Below are 16,303 nucleotides of genomic sequence, written 5' to 3'. Positions count from 1 at the left end.
ATGGGTATCAAATGAAAGGTGTTAATGAGTATTTGGGAGTGGACCTTAGATCTATAGGTGGACGCCTTTTCGGGATATCGTTATAAAGGTGGACCAGGGGTGACTCTAGAATGCGTTTGTACAATATGGATATCAAACGAAAGGTGATAATGAGTATTTTAAAATTGAGTGGGCCTTAGTTCTATGGGTTGACGCCTTTTCTAGATATCGCCATAAAGGTGGACCAGGGGTGACTCTATAATATGTTTGTACGATATGGGTATCAAATTAAAGGTACTAATGAGGGTTTTAAATGGGAGTGGTGGTAGTTGTATACGTGAAGGCGTTTTCGAGATATCGACCAAAATGTGGGCCAGGGTAACCCAGAATATCATCTGTCGGGTACCGCTAATTCGTTTAAATATGTAATACCACGAACAGTATTCCTGCCAAGATTGCAAGGGCTTTTGATTTTGCCCTGCAGAACTTTTTCATTTTCTTCTACTTAATATGGTAGGTGTCACACCCATTTTACAAAGTTTTTTCTAAAGTTATTTTTGCGTCAATAAACCAATCCAATTACCATTTTCATCCCTTTTTTCGTATTTCGTATGGAATTATGGCATTTTTTTCATTTTTCGTAATTTTCGATACCGAAAAAGTGGGCGTGGTCATAGTCGGATTTGGGCCATTTTTTACACCAATACAAAGTGAATTCAGATAAGTATGTGAACTGAGTTTAGTAAAGATATATCGATTTGTGCTCAAGTTATCGTGTTAACGGCATAGCGGAAGGACAGACGGTCGACTGTGTATAAAAACTGGGCGTGGCTTCAACCGATTTCGCCCTTTTTCACAGAAAACAGTTATCGTCGTAGAATCTAAGCCCCTACCAAATTTCACAAGGATTGGTAAATTTTTGTTCGATTTATGGCAATAAAAGTATCCTAGACAAATTAAATGAAAAAGGGCGGAGCCACGCCCATTTTTAAATTTTCTTTTATTTTTGTATTTTGTTGCACCATATCAATACTGGAGGTGAATGTTGACATAATTTACTTATATACTGTAAAGATATTAACTTTTCTTTTAAAATTTGACTTTAACATTTTTTTTTAAGTGGGCGTGGTCGTTCTCCGATTTTGCTAATTATACTCAGCAGAGCTCACAGAGTATATTAAGTTTGATTGGATAACGGTTGGTTGTACATATATAAAGGAATCGAGATAGATATAGACTTCCATATATCAAAATAATCAGGATCGAAAAAAAATTTGATTGAGCCATGTCCGTCCGTCCGTCCGTCCGTCCGTCCGTTAACACGATAACTTGAGTAAATTTTGAGGTATCTTGATGAAATTTGGTATCTAGGTTCCTGAGCACTCATCTCAGATCGCTATTTAAAATGAACGATATCGGACTATAACCACGCCCACTTTTTCGATATCGAAAATTTCGAAAAACAGAAAAATTGCGATAATTCATTACAAAAGAGAGATAAAGCGACGAAACTTGGTAGATGAGTTGAACTTATGACGCAGAATAGAAAATTAGTAAAATTTTGGACAATGGGCGTGGCACCGCCCACTTCTAAAAGAAGGCAATTTAAAATTTTGCAAGCTGTAATTTGGCAGTCGTTGAAGATATCATGATGAAATTTGGCAGGAACGTTACTCCTATTACTATATGTACGCTTAATAAAAATTAGCAAAATCGGAGAAGGACCACGCCCACTTTTTAAAAAAAAATTTTTTAAAGTAAAATTTTAACAAAAAATTTAATATCTTTACAGTATATAAGAAATTATGTCAACATTCAACTCTAGTAATGATATAGTGCAACAAAATACAAAAATAAAAGAAAACTTCAAAATGGGCGTGGCTCCGCCCTTTTTCATTTAATTTGTCTAGGATACTTTTAACGCCATAAGTCGAACAAAAATTAACCAATCCTTTTGAAATTTGGTAGGGGCATAGATTTTATGACGATAACTCTTTTCTGTGAAAATGGGCCAAATTTTATAACTGCTTTGGCTTTTATTATACCTTCTACTCGTACTTTAGCTGTTTTTATACCTTCTACTCGTACTTTAGCTGTTTTTATACCCCTTTCGTATATACAACATTTTTCTGTTTGACTGATTTCAATAATTTTTTTTACTTTATTCAATCGGACTAAGTGTTAATTGCTAGCAAAAAAAAATTTTTTAAATCCTCAATTTATAAATATTTTAGCTAATAGAACTAAATTGGCTGTTATTATACCTGCTACTTTGCTGTTTTTACACCTGTTGTTACCCTCCTTTCGTATGTGCAACATTTCGCCTAGGTCGGTAAGAAATAAAGTACGGTAAGATATAATTGTTTTCCAGTTGTAATCGATATATATATAAATGAATTTGTGTGCGTTAGTACGTCCAAAGCTGAAAAACGGCTAAACCGTTTCTTCACCGTTTTTTTCTATCTGATTCAGGGAGCATTTACGGCAAAAAAAAAACTTTTTTAAACAACCTCAATTCAAAAATATTTTAGCTAATACTCAAAAACGGATTGACCGATTTCAATAATTTCTTCAATCCTTTATTAAAACGGACTAAATGTTCATTTATAGAAAAAAAAATCCTCAATATTATAATATTATAGCTAATAGATTAATTTGGCTGTTACTATTCCTGTTCCTTTGGCTGTTTTTATAACTTCTGTTAAATCCCCTTTGGTATTTGCAACATTTCGCCATTTCTTATTTGGTAAGAGTGATCTAAATTAAATTTTTTTTACATATGTAAATAAAAATAAATCATATGTATTTAATTAGCGAGCTTTGCTCATATTGCTTTATACAATGGTTTTTGTAATTGATATTAGAGAAAAATTGTAAGTATACAAACGGCGATGGTTACTAGGACATGTTTCTGAATTTCACTTCTTCATCAGCTAGCTTTTCGGGAGCTGAGCGTTGAACTCGAGTCTCCAACATTCATATCAGTGCAAGCCTTTTTTTAGCTGCTACGCCATATGAATGTTCCGTTGTTCGCTGTACAATTGGTCTCTAAGAGTTGCCTTTTTTGTTTATATTCCTTTTGATCACCATGTAGGCACATACACTCATTTATTTTTATTTATATAAAAAAATTTAAATTAGGCCTTTATTTCAAAAGTAGATAAAGCAAAAGATTACGGAGAAACACTAATATGGTTGATCGCTGGTAGAAAATTAAGAAGGGTTATATCGCTGTCAATCATTTTTATAGGCCCCGTGGAGGGTGGCGCCACTTAACGGGCTTGACAGGACAAGTCCGCAAAAGAGAAAAACGCAACCAGCTACCCCTCCAGGTGAGATTTTGAGATGGTAATCCAGGCTTCAACATTCCGCCCGCCTTGCAGTATCACTGCAATATAAATTCAATACGAAACTTCATTATAAATTCATAGCGGTATCACTGCAATATAAATTCAATACGAAACTTCATTATAAATTCATTTTCTTAAACCTACAATATTTCTCTTGCCAGTTTCAATATGGGGTCACTCCGAATATGGCCCATCCAAAAATGGTGTTCTGAGCACGCCCAGGACGGAGTATGGCTCTATACCTGTCTGCACCCAGAACCAGAGGAACCGTGCTGTTGTGGGCTTTCGATGGGTAGTGGGACTAATTTAACTATTGGCCGTATAATCACAATGCGGGCTGTGCGTATTTCTACAACCCGTACGCTATTATATTTGCTTGGAAACACCTTTACAACTCTACCAAGTCGCCATTCATTAGGGGGTAAGTTATCCTCTTTGATAATCACTAGATCGTTTACTTCAAGGTTTCGTTGGGGATGTTGCCACTTAACCGTCTTATGCAGCTCCTTAAAGTACTCTTCCTTCCATCGTTGGCAAAGTGATGTATATTGGAACGATTTCCGTCATCCCTGGTCAAATTTGATTTTGAGACAAATTGGTTTCGGCGTTGTGCCATCATCAGTGTCGATTTTCGTTCTGTTCTGTTGTTGACGTTTGTCCTGTATTTATAGTTCGTAGGTACATGAGCAAGTATTGTCAAAATTGATGCTTGTGTATATTTAGTTATGTGTATGTGCTGTGTGTTCATTCAGAACCGAGGGTGGTTTTTACTGATATACTTGTGTGGCTAACTGGGGCAGGTAAAAATCCGTAATTTTAGTTGATTGAGCTTCTTTGTGGGTTTATTGATTTGGTGCGTTAATTTGTTTTGTGTTTATTTGTTGTTGTGTGTTTGTCTATTGTACCTGTGTGATTACTTTGTTTCTTGTAAACAAGTTTAAAGGCTCGAATATTGTGTCAGAAATTGTGTTTATCTGCTCGTTTATTATTCTACCATCGAATGTTTTCTGTTTGTAGATTTCCATGTTTTCGATTACGTTGAGACGTCGGCCTTTTGCTTGTATGCGAAGAGCCCTAGCTGTTTTATTGATGTTTGCTGGCGAACAATTATTCTCGACAATATGATTCGCGAAGTTAGACTCGGGTATAATGTTTGGATTCCGTATTTTTTTGTTGTAATCTCTAATATGTTCTCTGAACCTCGTTCTTATTTGCCGTCCTGTTTCTCCTATGTAACATGTTGGCATCCGCAGGTAAGCTTGTATACGCCGTGGCTGCTAAACGGATCCTCTGAGTTAGTGTTAGTTCTTAGTTTTCACCCTAGATTGTTCGATGTTTTGAATGCTGTGTTAGTGTTGTATTTTTTAAAGAAGTTTGACAATTTATATGTTGCTTTTCCAGTATATGTCATAGTAGTCCAGCTATTATTTTCCTTTTCATTTTTCTTTTTGTTTCTCCATTTGTCCTTCTGAGCTTATGTACTAGTGCTTTTTTATATCCGTTGTTTGCAGCGATATTATATATGACCTCAAGTTCTCTCTCATATGCCTCTTGTGTAAGAGGTGTTCTTTCAAGTCTATGTACCAAGTGCCTTAATGCTGCATTTTTATGCTGTTGGGAGTAATTTGAGGTATTATGTATTATTGTGTCGGTGGCCGTTGACTTTCTATATATGTCATAGTTAGATCTTTTGGCTTCTTTATCAATATTTATCGTGAGGTCTATATAGTTGATTCCTCCGTCTTTTTCGGTTTCCATTGTAAATTTTATATTTCGGTGCTGCTTGTTGACGTAATCCAGTACAAGCTCCTCGTTATTAGTAGTTAAAACGCATATTATGTTATCCACGTATCTAGCATAAAATGACATGCCTAATTTGGACTTCATCTCCTGTATGTACTTTTCGTCCAGGTTTTGCATGAACACTTCCACAAAAATTTCTGATGTGGGGCTTCCCATTCCAAGACCGTTTGTTTGTCTATATATTTTTCACATGTTGTTGAAAATCTTGTGTACCCTTCCAGTAACAACGGCCACGAACGAGAGATCTTTTTCAACTCCTAGGCTGATTAAAAACTATTTGAGAAACAAGATGAGTGAAAATCGATTGAATGGCTGTGGATCACTAAGCATACACCATGATCAAATTGTTACCGTTGAAGAAGTTTTAGATGAAATGGCAAAGAAAAGCCGACGCATGCGCTTGAGTTTTTAATGTAACCTTTTTCATATCATATTCTAAATACACCTAATTTAATGTTAAAGCTAAAGACAACATTTTTTTTATTTATTTAACTTAAAAAAAAATTTTTTTTTTTGAACCCCCCATGGCAATTTTCTCGCTACGCCCCTGGCTCTACGGTCTCAAGTTTCTCTATTAGCTCTGTTGTTTTAGCTATTGCATATTCGTTCCTTAGCTCCAGAGTATCTTTCAATATCGTTTTTAAATATTTGGACAGTTTGTAACATGGGGCCGATTTAAAATTAATGATGGGCCTCATTGGCGTGTCCAGCTTGTGGATTTTTGCAGCGCAATCAGTGGAGGAGCCGAAGGGTTCATTTGGACCAATCTATGTGACACGTTAGAATCTACTATATTTCTTGCATTTTTTATAGCAACTTTGATTTGTTTTTGGTATTTGGGATCCTCTCTTATTCTACGACATTTAATTTCCTCTATGAGATCTTCGGTTTTGGATATATATTTCTCTTTTTCGATTAGCACAGTGGTGATTCCTTTGTCCGCTTTTGTCGTGACAATATTGTGTTTCCTTTGTTTATGCCGTAGATCCTTTATTGTTTTCTCCTCTGCGTTAGATTTTTGTCCTTCCTGTGCTCTCACCTCCTTTTTATGATTTCCCTGCATATGTGTATTGCGTGCGCCTGTTCTTCCTGTGGTATCAATGATATTGCGATCTCCGCGTCTACAATCGCCTGCTCCGTTCTTCTTACTGTACTTTGGTCCATGATATTGTGCTTCAGGCCCGTTTCGAGAAGTTGTGCCGCTTCCTTTGTAATGGCCACTGTTGTGAGGTTAGCGAATTTGTCATGAGTGAGTTTTTTGGTTTTGATTACCGTCTCGTCGTCCTGCCAGCTTGTCCAATTTCCGGTTCAGCGACCTGTATTTTTGTTGTAGTTCCTGATCGACCTCTGCCTTAATGCGGTCGAAACATTCCATTAATGCAGTCGTAGGTAGTTGTTCTGCCAAACTCGGCATTTATCTCATCCTTCTTGGAGTATAAGCTTTCCAACTCATATTTTAAAAAATTCTTTTCCAATTTTCTAACTGTTTTCCTGCTAGATTTGGTATTTGCCTTTATTGTTATTTTAGGGATTTTTGGAGTAACATTCAATTCCAGGCATTTTTTGTTGAAGCAAGTGCTCGCCTTTGCTCTATATATTTTCAGTAGGCGTCGCTTGTAAATTGTTAGTAGTCCGTTCGCGCTCAAGTTAAAAGCCTGACAAGCAATAAATGACTTATGTTGTTTTGCTGATTTTCCGACAGGGTGGGTAAATGATGTATATTGAAACGATTTTCCGTCAGTCCTTGATTAATAGTTTTGATCTTTTGCCATCTGTTGACGATTGACATCGGTGTTCCTAAAACCTCTGGTTCTGAATTCGCGGAAGAGTCCAGGGGTGAGGAGTTCAATGGAGTCGGGGTTGCCAGACATCTGACTAATCGGTCTCGAGTTCGGTGCCAGTGATTTGCTTGAATATAAGATATTGGTATTCCGAGCAGTTTCAGCCATGAAATACCGAAATTCTTGCCTTAATGTCTTGTTCGCTCCTACAAAGTTCGTCCCATTGTCCGAATACACCTGGTGGGGACAGCCTCGCCGAGATATCAAACGCGCAAAGGCAGCTAGAAATGTGACTTTCGATATATCGCTCGTTGCCTCTAGGTGTATTACTTTTGTAGCAAAGCAAACAAGCACGCAGACATACTAATTCGTTAATAGACATGCCATGCCCGTATAATTTATGATTCCGAACGGACCAGTGAAATCTATTCCGGTATAAGTAAAGGGTCGGGGGAGCTCCGTTCGTTCCGGCGGTAGCGCTGCCACCAACTGCTCACGTGTCCTTTTCCTGTAGATGAGACAAACTTTGCAATTATTGATTCTAATTTTTATCAAATTTTTCAGCTTCACGATCCAATATCCTGATCGCGAAAGTCGTAGCATTACTTGATTTCCCCCGTGTAGTATAGGAAGCCGTGAAAACAGACAGTCGTTCATTATAGGGTAGGGTCTATAGCGTCAATCTCCCTCCCACCCTCATGATTCCGTCCGCATCGAGGAAGGGGTTGAAGGTGCGGATGGATCTTTTTTAGTTCACGCGACCAGATGAAGCCAGCATCTCTTCAGGGTGGCATAGTTTCTGCATTAAAAGAATGAGACGGAATCGCAATTCTGAAGCACATATGGTATGAGCTCGGAGAACTCGTTGTTTCAGGTCCGTTTCCATAAACAATTGATCTGTTTTGCTTGGCCACTCCAATGGCCATTTCCAGCTCCCTTTGGTGCTTCTATAAGCTCGTCACGAGCCCGTATTGCTGTCTCACGGTCATGGGCACCCGCGAGATCTTCGACGACGTACATATGCTGCTTCAATATCCGGGAAGCTAAAGGAAAACGAACCCTGATGTCATCGGCTAATTGAAGGAGAGTCCTTATAGCTAATTATGGGGCACAATTTACCAAAAAAGTCACTGTGCATAGTTCGTAATCTACCAGCTCATCGTTGTGGTTGAAACCACTTTTATATTTTAAAAAAACTTTTATTGAAATACGCCAATGTATGTATATATTTTATAAATATTTTTAACACACAAAAATTTTTGATATTTGAAAAATCAAAATAATGAAAATAAAATTATTGAACATAAACTAATGAATTCACAATGTATATAAAGTTAACAAGTAAAATGTACTGTAACGAATTTAGTGAAACTCCGCTTATTTTACACCTACTACTACTTGGAAGTACTTCACAATAACACTTATACTTCGCACCCAATAATTTATAGAAAGCAAAGTTCCGCTTGGTGGCGTGCTAATTGAGATAACTACAAATCCCTGAAAAACGGGGGGAATCTTGCAATCGATTTTTGAGTAACTTGCCGGTCAGTTAGAGACTTGAAAATTGGGCCTTGGGTCAGAACCCGATGACAATGCAACATTTGATGAAAAAATTCCGCTAGGTGGCGCATGGATCGAGATATTAGCAAAATTAATATTAATTTGGGAATCCTTCATTCCATTTTTAACTAACTTCCCGGTTACCTAGAGACTTGTAACTTAGCACATAGTTCGAAACCTGGTGACAATACAATTTATAGGAAACAAAGTTCCGCTAGGTGGCGTGCTAATTGAGATAGCTACAAATCCCTGAAAAACAGGGGGAATCTTGCGATAGATGAATAACTTGCCGGTTAGCTAGAGACTTTAAACTTGGGCCGTGGGTCAGAACCCGACGACAATGCAACAATTCATCAAAAAAATTCGCTAGGTGGCACGCGGATCGAGATAGTAAGAAAAAGAATTTTAATTTGGTAATCTTTCAATCCATTTTTAACTAACTTCCCGGTTACCTAGAGACTTGAATCTTGGCACTTAGTTAGAGGCTTGGTAAATATACAACTTGTAGGAAACAAAGTTCCGCTAGGTGGCGCGCTAGTCAAGATAACTGCAAATCCTTTAAAAACGGGGGAATCTTGCGATCGATTTTCGCGTAACTTCCCGATGAGCTAGAGTCGTGAAACTTGGGCCGTAAATCAGAACCCGGTGACAATGCAATATTTTATGAAAAAAACTCCGCTAGGTGGCGCATGGATCGAGATATTGAGGAAATTGGTTTTAAATTGGGAATCTTGCAATCGATTTTTAACTAACTTCCTGGATATCTAGAGACTTGAAACCTGAAATATAGTTTAAAACTCGATCACAGTGCAATGTTTGATCAAAAAATTTGAGCTACATAACTATTTAGAAGATTAAGCCATACCTTCATGGCTAGGCTCCTGAGTGTTACAGGCTTTGTAAAATTCCACCTCGTTGAAGGCCCAACTCAATGCACGTCCTTGAATACTTTTAGGCGTACGCGACTTTCACCACGATTCTTTTAGACTTTCAGGCGTATGCGAATTTCACCACGATTTTCAGCTGTGCAAATTAAGTAGCTGACAAACGAGATGGAATTCCCTTGTTTTGATGGGAGGTGGAATTCTGTTGTTTTCGCCTGTGTTGTCAGCGAGAATTCCATTATTTCTCTTAAATCTTTCTATTTTGAACAAATAAATAAAGATAAGAATTTTCACTTAGGAATTACTAATCAATGTTGCAAGTGCCTTTTTGTAGGTTTTCCTTTAATACACACATAGTCTTGTTGAGTTTTGACTAAAAAACTTTAAAAATAGCTCTTGTAAAAGAATTTTGGGATTTAAAATTATAAAGGTAGAGCGCGTGTTTAAATTTAATCCCAAGTACATGGTTTGCCTTAAATTGAAAGATTGCGCTCCACCTTTGTAGTTTTAAATCCCAAAATTTTTTACAAGACCTATTTTTAAAGTTTTTAGTCAAAATTCAACAAGACTATGTCTGTATTAAAGGAAAAATTCCCTTCTATTTTTTGGTCCATTAACATAAAGGTAGTCCTTAAAATTTGTTTATCATCTTTTTTTCCTATTTCATTTAATTCGGTGAAGTGATTTTAATTTAAGTACTAATTTTCGTTGGAAATTTTACTTTTACCTTTAAAATTAATATATTCTTTTTTTCCTTTGTTAATTTAATTTTCTGTTTTTTCCTTTTTGAATTTTAATTGAATTTTTTTCTTTTTTGTGTTTTGTTGTTATTTTATATAACCGGAAATAGTTGTACTTTTTTCAAAAAGTTTATTTGTAATTTTTTTTACTTTATATTGGATTTATTTGAATTTTTTTGCGTAATTCAAAATTTGTTTGTATTTTTTTTTCTAAGTTTGGATTTCAATCCCTGAATTTTTCAGTATATTTTTTCCAACCGATTTTTTTGTAGGCTCTGATTGACTGGCCTTGTTTGAATCAGTTGACTGAGTCTGGATACATGTCTGACGAAGACAACAGGGCAGAAAGAGTACCAGGTGGTTTGAGCCTGGTCAGTGGGCATAGGCGTATTACGCGTGGCTTTGCGCGGGGGTTAGGAAATCAGGTGGTTGGATCACTGTTCAACCAAATTGATACTGGTATTCAGCACCCAGTAGATTTCGTCCCTATAGACTACTTTAACCAGTGTACAGCCAGGATCTTCGGCTCATTCGAAGGCGGGAGAGAGCGCGAAGCTAGTGTGTCCATTGTTATTCAAGTAGTGGCAAATAGGTCCGAAGAAAGTTTGAATTTTTCTAAAGAAACTCGAGGCAATCTTAGAAATGCCAGATAACGAGCAGGGCTGAGCTGAGGGGGGAGTTGATCCAATGGGAGGTCAGGCGTCAGGAGCAGCAGCAGCTGGGATTGCGACGGCAACGGGAAATAGAGTTACAACCACAGACACCAACACCGAGCAACTGAGTCGTTTAATGGCAATGGTGGCACAGCAAGGGGATTTGATGGCTCAGTGGACAAACGAACTCGGAAACATAAAAACTTATGTTGCCACCCTCAGCGGCCGAGTAGCCGAAATCGAAACCTCCGCAGCGCAGGCATTGGATCACCGCTCCACTCAAGCTTCCACACCGAACAACACACAAATGTGAATGGAGGAACGGGCAGCAATACCAATGGCGAAGGACGACGATCGGACGTAGATGGTCAAACCACTCTAAAGTCACAGCGTTGGAAGAAGATGGACCTCAAGAAGTGGCATATAAAGTTTGACGGCACAGGTAAGGGGCTTTCCGTGGAAAGTTTTTTGTTCCGTATTGAGAAGATCAGAGTCCAACATAAAATCACTCATCATCAACTGTTTACGGATTTTCATTGCCTCGTATCGGGCGCGGCGTTGAAATGGTACTGGTAGGTATTAGAAAACCATGCCGAAGATCAGAATTTCTGATACACAGATCTGAAGGCAGAACTGCTAGCCCATTTCAAAACCGCAGAGTCCGACTACGAGGTGGTAAGGCAAATCATGGAACGTAAACAGTTGGTGCATGAGGGATTTGATGAGTTCTATGGGGAGGTACACGATTTAACTTTTAGGCTCAGGAAAAGGATACCCGAGAAAGAACTGCTAGGGGTCATTAAAGGGAATCTGAAACCCTACTTGGCTAACCGTAGCTTTTCGTCAAAAAAGGACACACAGAGCAGAGCTGAAGGCTGAATATAGGCGGGCGGGAAAGGTCATAAGGGAGAACAAAAGTAGATCTTAAAGGGGCGTAAGTGAGCTGGTCTATCCGGATGTGCAGTTCCTTGAAGAAGGGGTAGTTCGAAGCCACTTGAAGCGATAGGGAACCCTTTCAAAAACAGGTCGAACAGTGGCCAACTTCCTGATGACAGGTCACAAAATACGGTGCCGCGCGGTGCACCTACCACAATGTCTGCAGCCGGTACCAAACCAACCATTAACTCTTTCTGTCCCTCACCTTTCCACTTAATGTCGTGCTTCTCGTGTGGAAAGCCGGTTAACCATTTTGTTAAGAACGCTTTGGAATCTAATAAGGAGACGCGAAGCAAGTCTAGCTACCACATCATGATCTGCTTTTCGTGTGGGGGGGGTGCTCGTTTTTGTCTACAAGCCACCGAAGGGAAATGGCAATCTGGCAGAGATGACCGGAGTACTCAGCCAGGAGAAGCAACGCCCGCACAACAAGCAGTAAAAATTTTGAGAAGAGAAGGTAATATTGAAGTTGAAAATAGAGTAGAGGTAAGGAAACAAAGGGAATTAAAGAGTCTACATGTTAGGAAAGTAGAGTACGAGGAAGCGCGGTGGAGAATATTTTGTGAGGAGATAGGAAACGAAGAAGCAGAAATTTTAAGAAAATAGAAAGAATGAGGGAAAAAAGGAAAATGTTTAAAAGAATCCGTAGCAAAATTATATCGACAATAGTAACCTTGAAAGGCGATAATCGGTTCTTCGCGCAAACAAAGATAGGGGGCAAAGACGCGTTAGCTTTATTGGACTCGGGAGCAGGTTGCCTGGGGAAAAACTATGAAACATTTTTGAAGGTAAGGAAGAAAAGATTCTTCCAGTTTATTAAGACGGCGAACGGAGGAGAAAAACCAGTGACAGGCGAGATTACTCTAACAGTGAGATGGGATGAAATTTGTAAGGATTTAGAATTTTTGGTAGTACCAGGACTGCAACAAGAGGTGTACCTCGGGATTGATTTTTGGAAGGTCTTTAACTTGAATGTAGTGAGTAGAGGCGCAACAACTAGTCCAATCCACACGACTGTAGCAGAGCTCGTTCCCGCCGAGGGCGACTTGGCCTTCGATGCTGTACAGCACGTGTTGACCCCAGAGCAGACCTTGGCCTTAGAGAGGGTAAGGGCACAACTCTTAATCGAAGTCCGCGATGAGAACTTTCCAGTTAAACAACGCCATTATCCCATTTGCCCACCGATTCAAAAACTAATTTACGCGGAATTAGATCGGATGCTTAGTATTGGGGTAATAGAAGATTCCAATAGTAGCTGGAATTCTCCAGTAAACCTAGTTATAAAAGGAACCAAAAGTCGTCTTTGTCTTGATGTGCGTAAAGTTAATTAGCGCACAACCAATGACGCCTATCCACTCCCTCATATCGACTGAATTCTTAGCCGGTTGCACAATACGAGGTATATATCAGCCATAGACCTGAAGGACGCCTTCTGGCAAATTCCGTTGGAAAAAAGGTTCAGGGAGAAGACAGCGTTCACTGTGCCAGGGAGACCCCTCTATCAGTTTACAGTAATACCCTTTGGACTGTGCAACGCGGCACAAAGAATGTGTCGATTAATGGACAAGGTTATACCCGCTTCGTGACGTGAATGTATGTTTGTGTATCTTTATGACTTGTTAGTTTGTTCTGAAGATTTTTCGTCCTATGCATGTTTGTTAGAAAAGGTTGCTCGATGTCTGCGCGAAGCAAACTTAATGATAGATATTGAAAAAAGTAAATTCTGTTATAAAGAGGTCCGATAGCTCGGATATGTTGTAGGGGATGGCTGTATCCATACGGATGCCAACAAGGTAGCAGCTGTGAGGGACTTTCCTGAATCAAAAACCCCGAAGCAGTTGCGACGATTCTTCAGGATGACAGGCTGGTACCGACGCTTCATATAAGATTACGCGACTATCACGACTGCCTCACCAAGGAAAAGATAAAGAAATTTACAATGACTGATGACACCAGGCGGTAGTTTGACCAGCTGAAACAAAGCCTCATATCGGCACCCATTCTTACACATCCCGACTTCTACAAACATTTTTATATCCAATGCAACGCATCAACGGACGGAGTGGGCAGGGTTCTTTTCCATCTCGGCGAAGACAATAACGAAAGACCAATTGCATAGATGTCAGCGAAGCTTAACAAAGCCCAGAAAAATTGTAGCGTCACCGAGCTGGAGTGTTACGGCGCGGTTCTAAGCTTAAAAAGATTTCGACCTTACGTGGAGGGCTTGCCCTTCACTATAATATCAGATCACGTAAGTTTAAAATGGCTTATGAAAAGGATCTTGCAGGACGACTCGCTAGATGTAGTTTAAAACTCCAAAGCTTCGACTTTGATATGGAGTATCGAAAAGGCTCGCAGAACGTTGTACCGGATAACCTCTCCCGAATGGATATGGAAGAAATAATACCCAGTGATATAGTAATGGACGTATGTCTAGACTCGCCATATTTTGACTCCGACGAATATTGCGAATTGCGGATGACAGTGGCAGATAACAAAGACAAGTTGCCAAACTTATGTGTATCTGACGGGTACGTATATAAACGGACTCAGTTTGACCGGGGAGACGCTCTTCTAGCGGACCATGCCTGGAAGCTTTGGGTTCCGTCGGAACTACGGCAGGGGTTGGTAGAGTCGGCTAACAGCTCTTCTTCAGCAGGACATGGGGGCATACATAAAACTTTGTCGCGATTAAGGGAAAGATATTACTGGCAAGGAATGGCAACGTCTTCGTGTTTGTGTGTTTAGATCATTTTACAAAGTTTGTGTTTTTGAAACCGATGCGGAAAGCTACTTCAGCCGAGGTGGTGAAATTTCTGGAACGAGAAGTCTTCCATATATCCGGGGTACCCGAATACATCCATTCGGACAATGGAAGACAATTCGTTTCAGGAACTTTCGCCACCCTCCTAGAAAAATGTGGTACTACCCATATGAAGACAGCTTTTTATTCACCGCAAGGAAACGCCGCAGAAAGAGTGAACCGGTCAGTACTACGGATCGTAAGATCATTTATCTATGAAAAACAAAAGAACTCTAACGGGCACATTAGCGATGCGGCGTTTGCTCTGCGAAGTGCCGTCCACTCCGCAATCAACATGTCACCCTATCAGGCTACTTTCGGTATGCCAATGATACTGCATGCAGCATCATATGAGCTATGCCGGAAGTTGGGCTCCCTGAAGGATGTTGATTGCAAAGTGGAGACAAATGGCGATAGGTTGCAATTGATTAGAGAAAAATTAAGAAAGAGCTGAAGTTAGCACACGAGCGTAGTAGTTAGGTTTCAAATTGGACAAGTGGTATACCGCAGAAATTTTAAGCAGAGCTCTCAGATTGATCATTACAATGCCAAGATTGCCCCCAAGCAAGTCAAATTCATAGCACTAAAGGCAATTGGAAATTCGATGCACGAGGTAGGTAATTCAAGTGGGAAAAAGATCGGGGTATACCATGCTAAAGACATATTTGCGAAGTATAGTAGTGAATATATGTTAAATGTTAAAGTGTTGTTGTGGCTGAATAACTTTTGACTAACATTTGTTTATTTACACCTATTTATTAGCATGCCTGACGATTTAATTATTTATGGACTTATCTGACAACCTTGTTCCTTATTAATTTAGTATTTATTTTTTTTAAACCCAGTGATTTTATTTAATATTGATACACCTAACTGACCATTTAGTGATTATTATACCCGCTTTGAATTATTGTTGCAATTATTTATTCCCTATTATCTAGTTTTAGTTTCTGATTATTTGCGTATTTATACATAGCCCACTGTGATATTTTTATTTCTTTCTCTGGCCTTAACCCCACCTTTGATATTTACCCTAACAAATTTTTACTACTTAGTTTTTCCTTAGCACTGTGATATTTTAGTAATTAGATGCTTGGGACCAAAATTGGATCTGTGATATATTAGTAGGTAGATACTGGCATTATATAGACGTTTTTACTTGCCCGGCATTAAGGCGTGGGTCGTGACCACACGTTGGGGGGTCGAAGAGGGAAAATGCACATAATCGGCTGCGTATGAATTTATTTTACGCACACGCTCCATGGGGGAAGCCCCATCGGCGGATGCGAGCCTGTTCCGCTAGCCTTAAGATACATAGATATGTACATATGCCACCGGCAACCGTATTTGTTCTTTGGTTGTATCTCAACCAGGTATCTACGCATGTTGCGCAACATTAGTGGAAGGAGGCCTGCATGTACAGGAATGAATGTGTGTATGCGCAAAAACGAAATGGAACTGTTCATGCGTGGGTGTGAATTGAGTGAAATTGGTAGAAAATTCCGTTTAGATACGAATCGGGGTATGCGCACAATCGAGCTGAAGCTCAGAAAATCATTGCAAAAGTTGGATTTAATTGCGTGGGCAGGCCGCGGAAAAACAAAAACAAAAAAAAAACTTTTTATCATTATATCCCGTGATCAGAAAACGGTTTTGAACCCGCTGCAAAATTTTAAAATACAAGCCAACCAACAACGAAAGGGAAATTCCGGTGGATATCCTGCCACCGATTTTTGTGGCAGGAGCTAGGAAGGGGCTAAAGAACGTACTTACCCGCATCTTCAAACATTTTTAAAGGGAGTGATTGGAAATTT

At 39.2% G+C, this 16,303-nt stretch overlaps 1 pseudogene; it reads right to left on the bottom strand.

The window, feature by feature from the left end:
- LOC137235315 (probable arginine--tRNA ligase, cytoplasmic) overlaps nt 1–10,665 on the bottom strand; it is a 517,389-nt pseudogene extending 506,724 nt beyond the window's left edge.
- Between the last annotated feature and the right edge of the window lie 5,638 nt (nt 10,666–16,303).

Source organism: Eurosta solidaginis, chromosome X (assembly GCF_040869045.1).
Source record: "Eurosta solidaginis isolate ZX-2024a chromosome X, ASM4086904v1, whole genome shotgun sequence".
Taxonomy (NCBI): Eukaryota; Metazoa; Arthropoda; class Insecta; order Diptera; family Tephritidae; genus Eurosta; species Eurosta solidaginis.
Note: the sequence above shows the minus strand (reverse complement) of the source record. Positions and strands in the feature narration are given on the sequence as shown.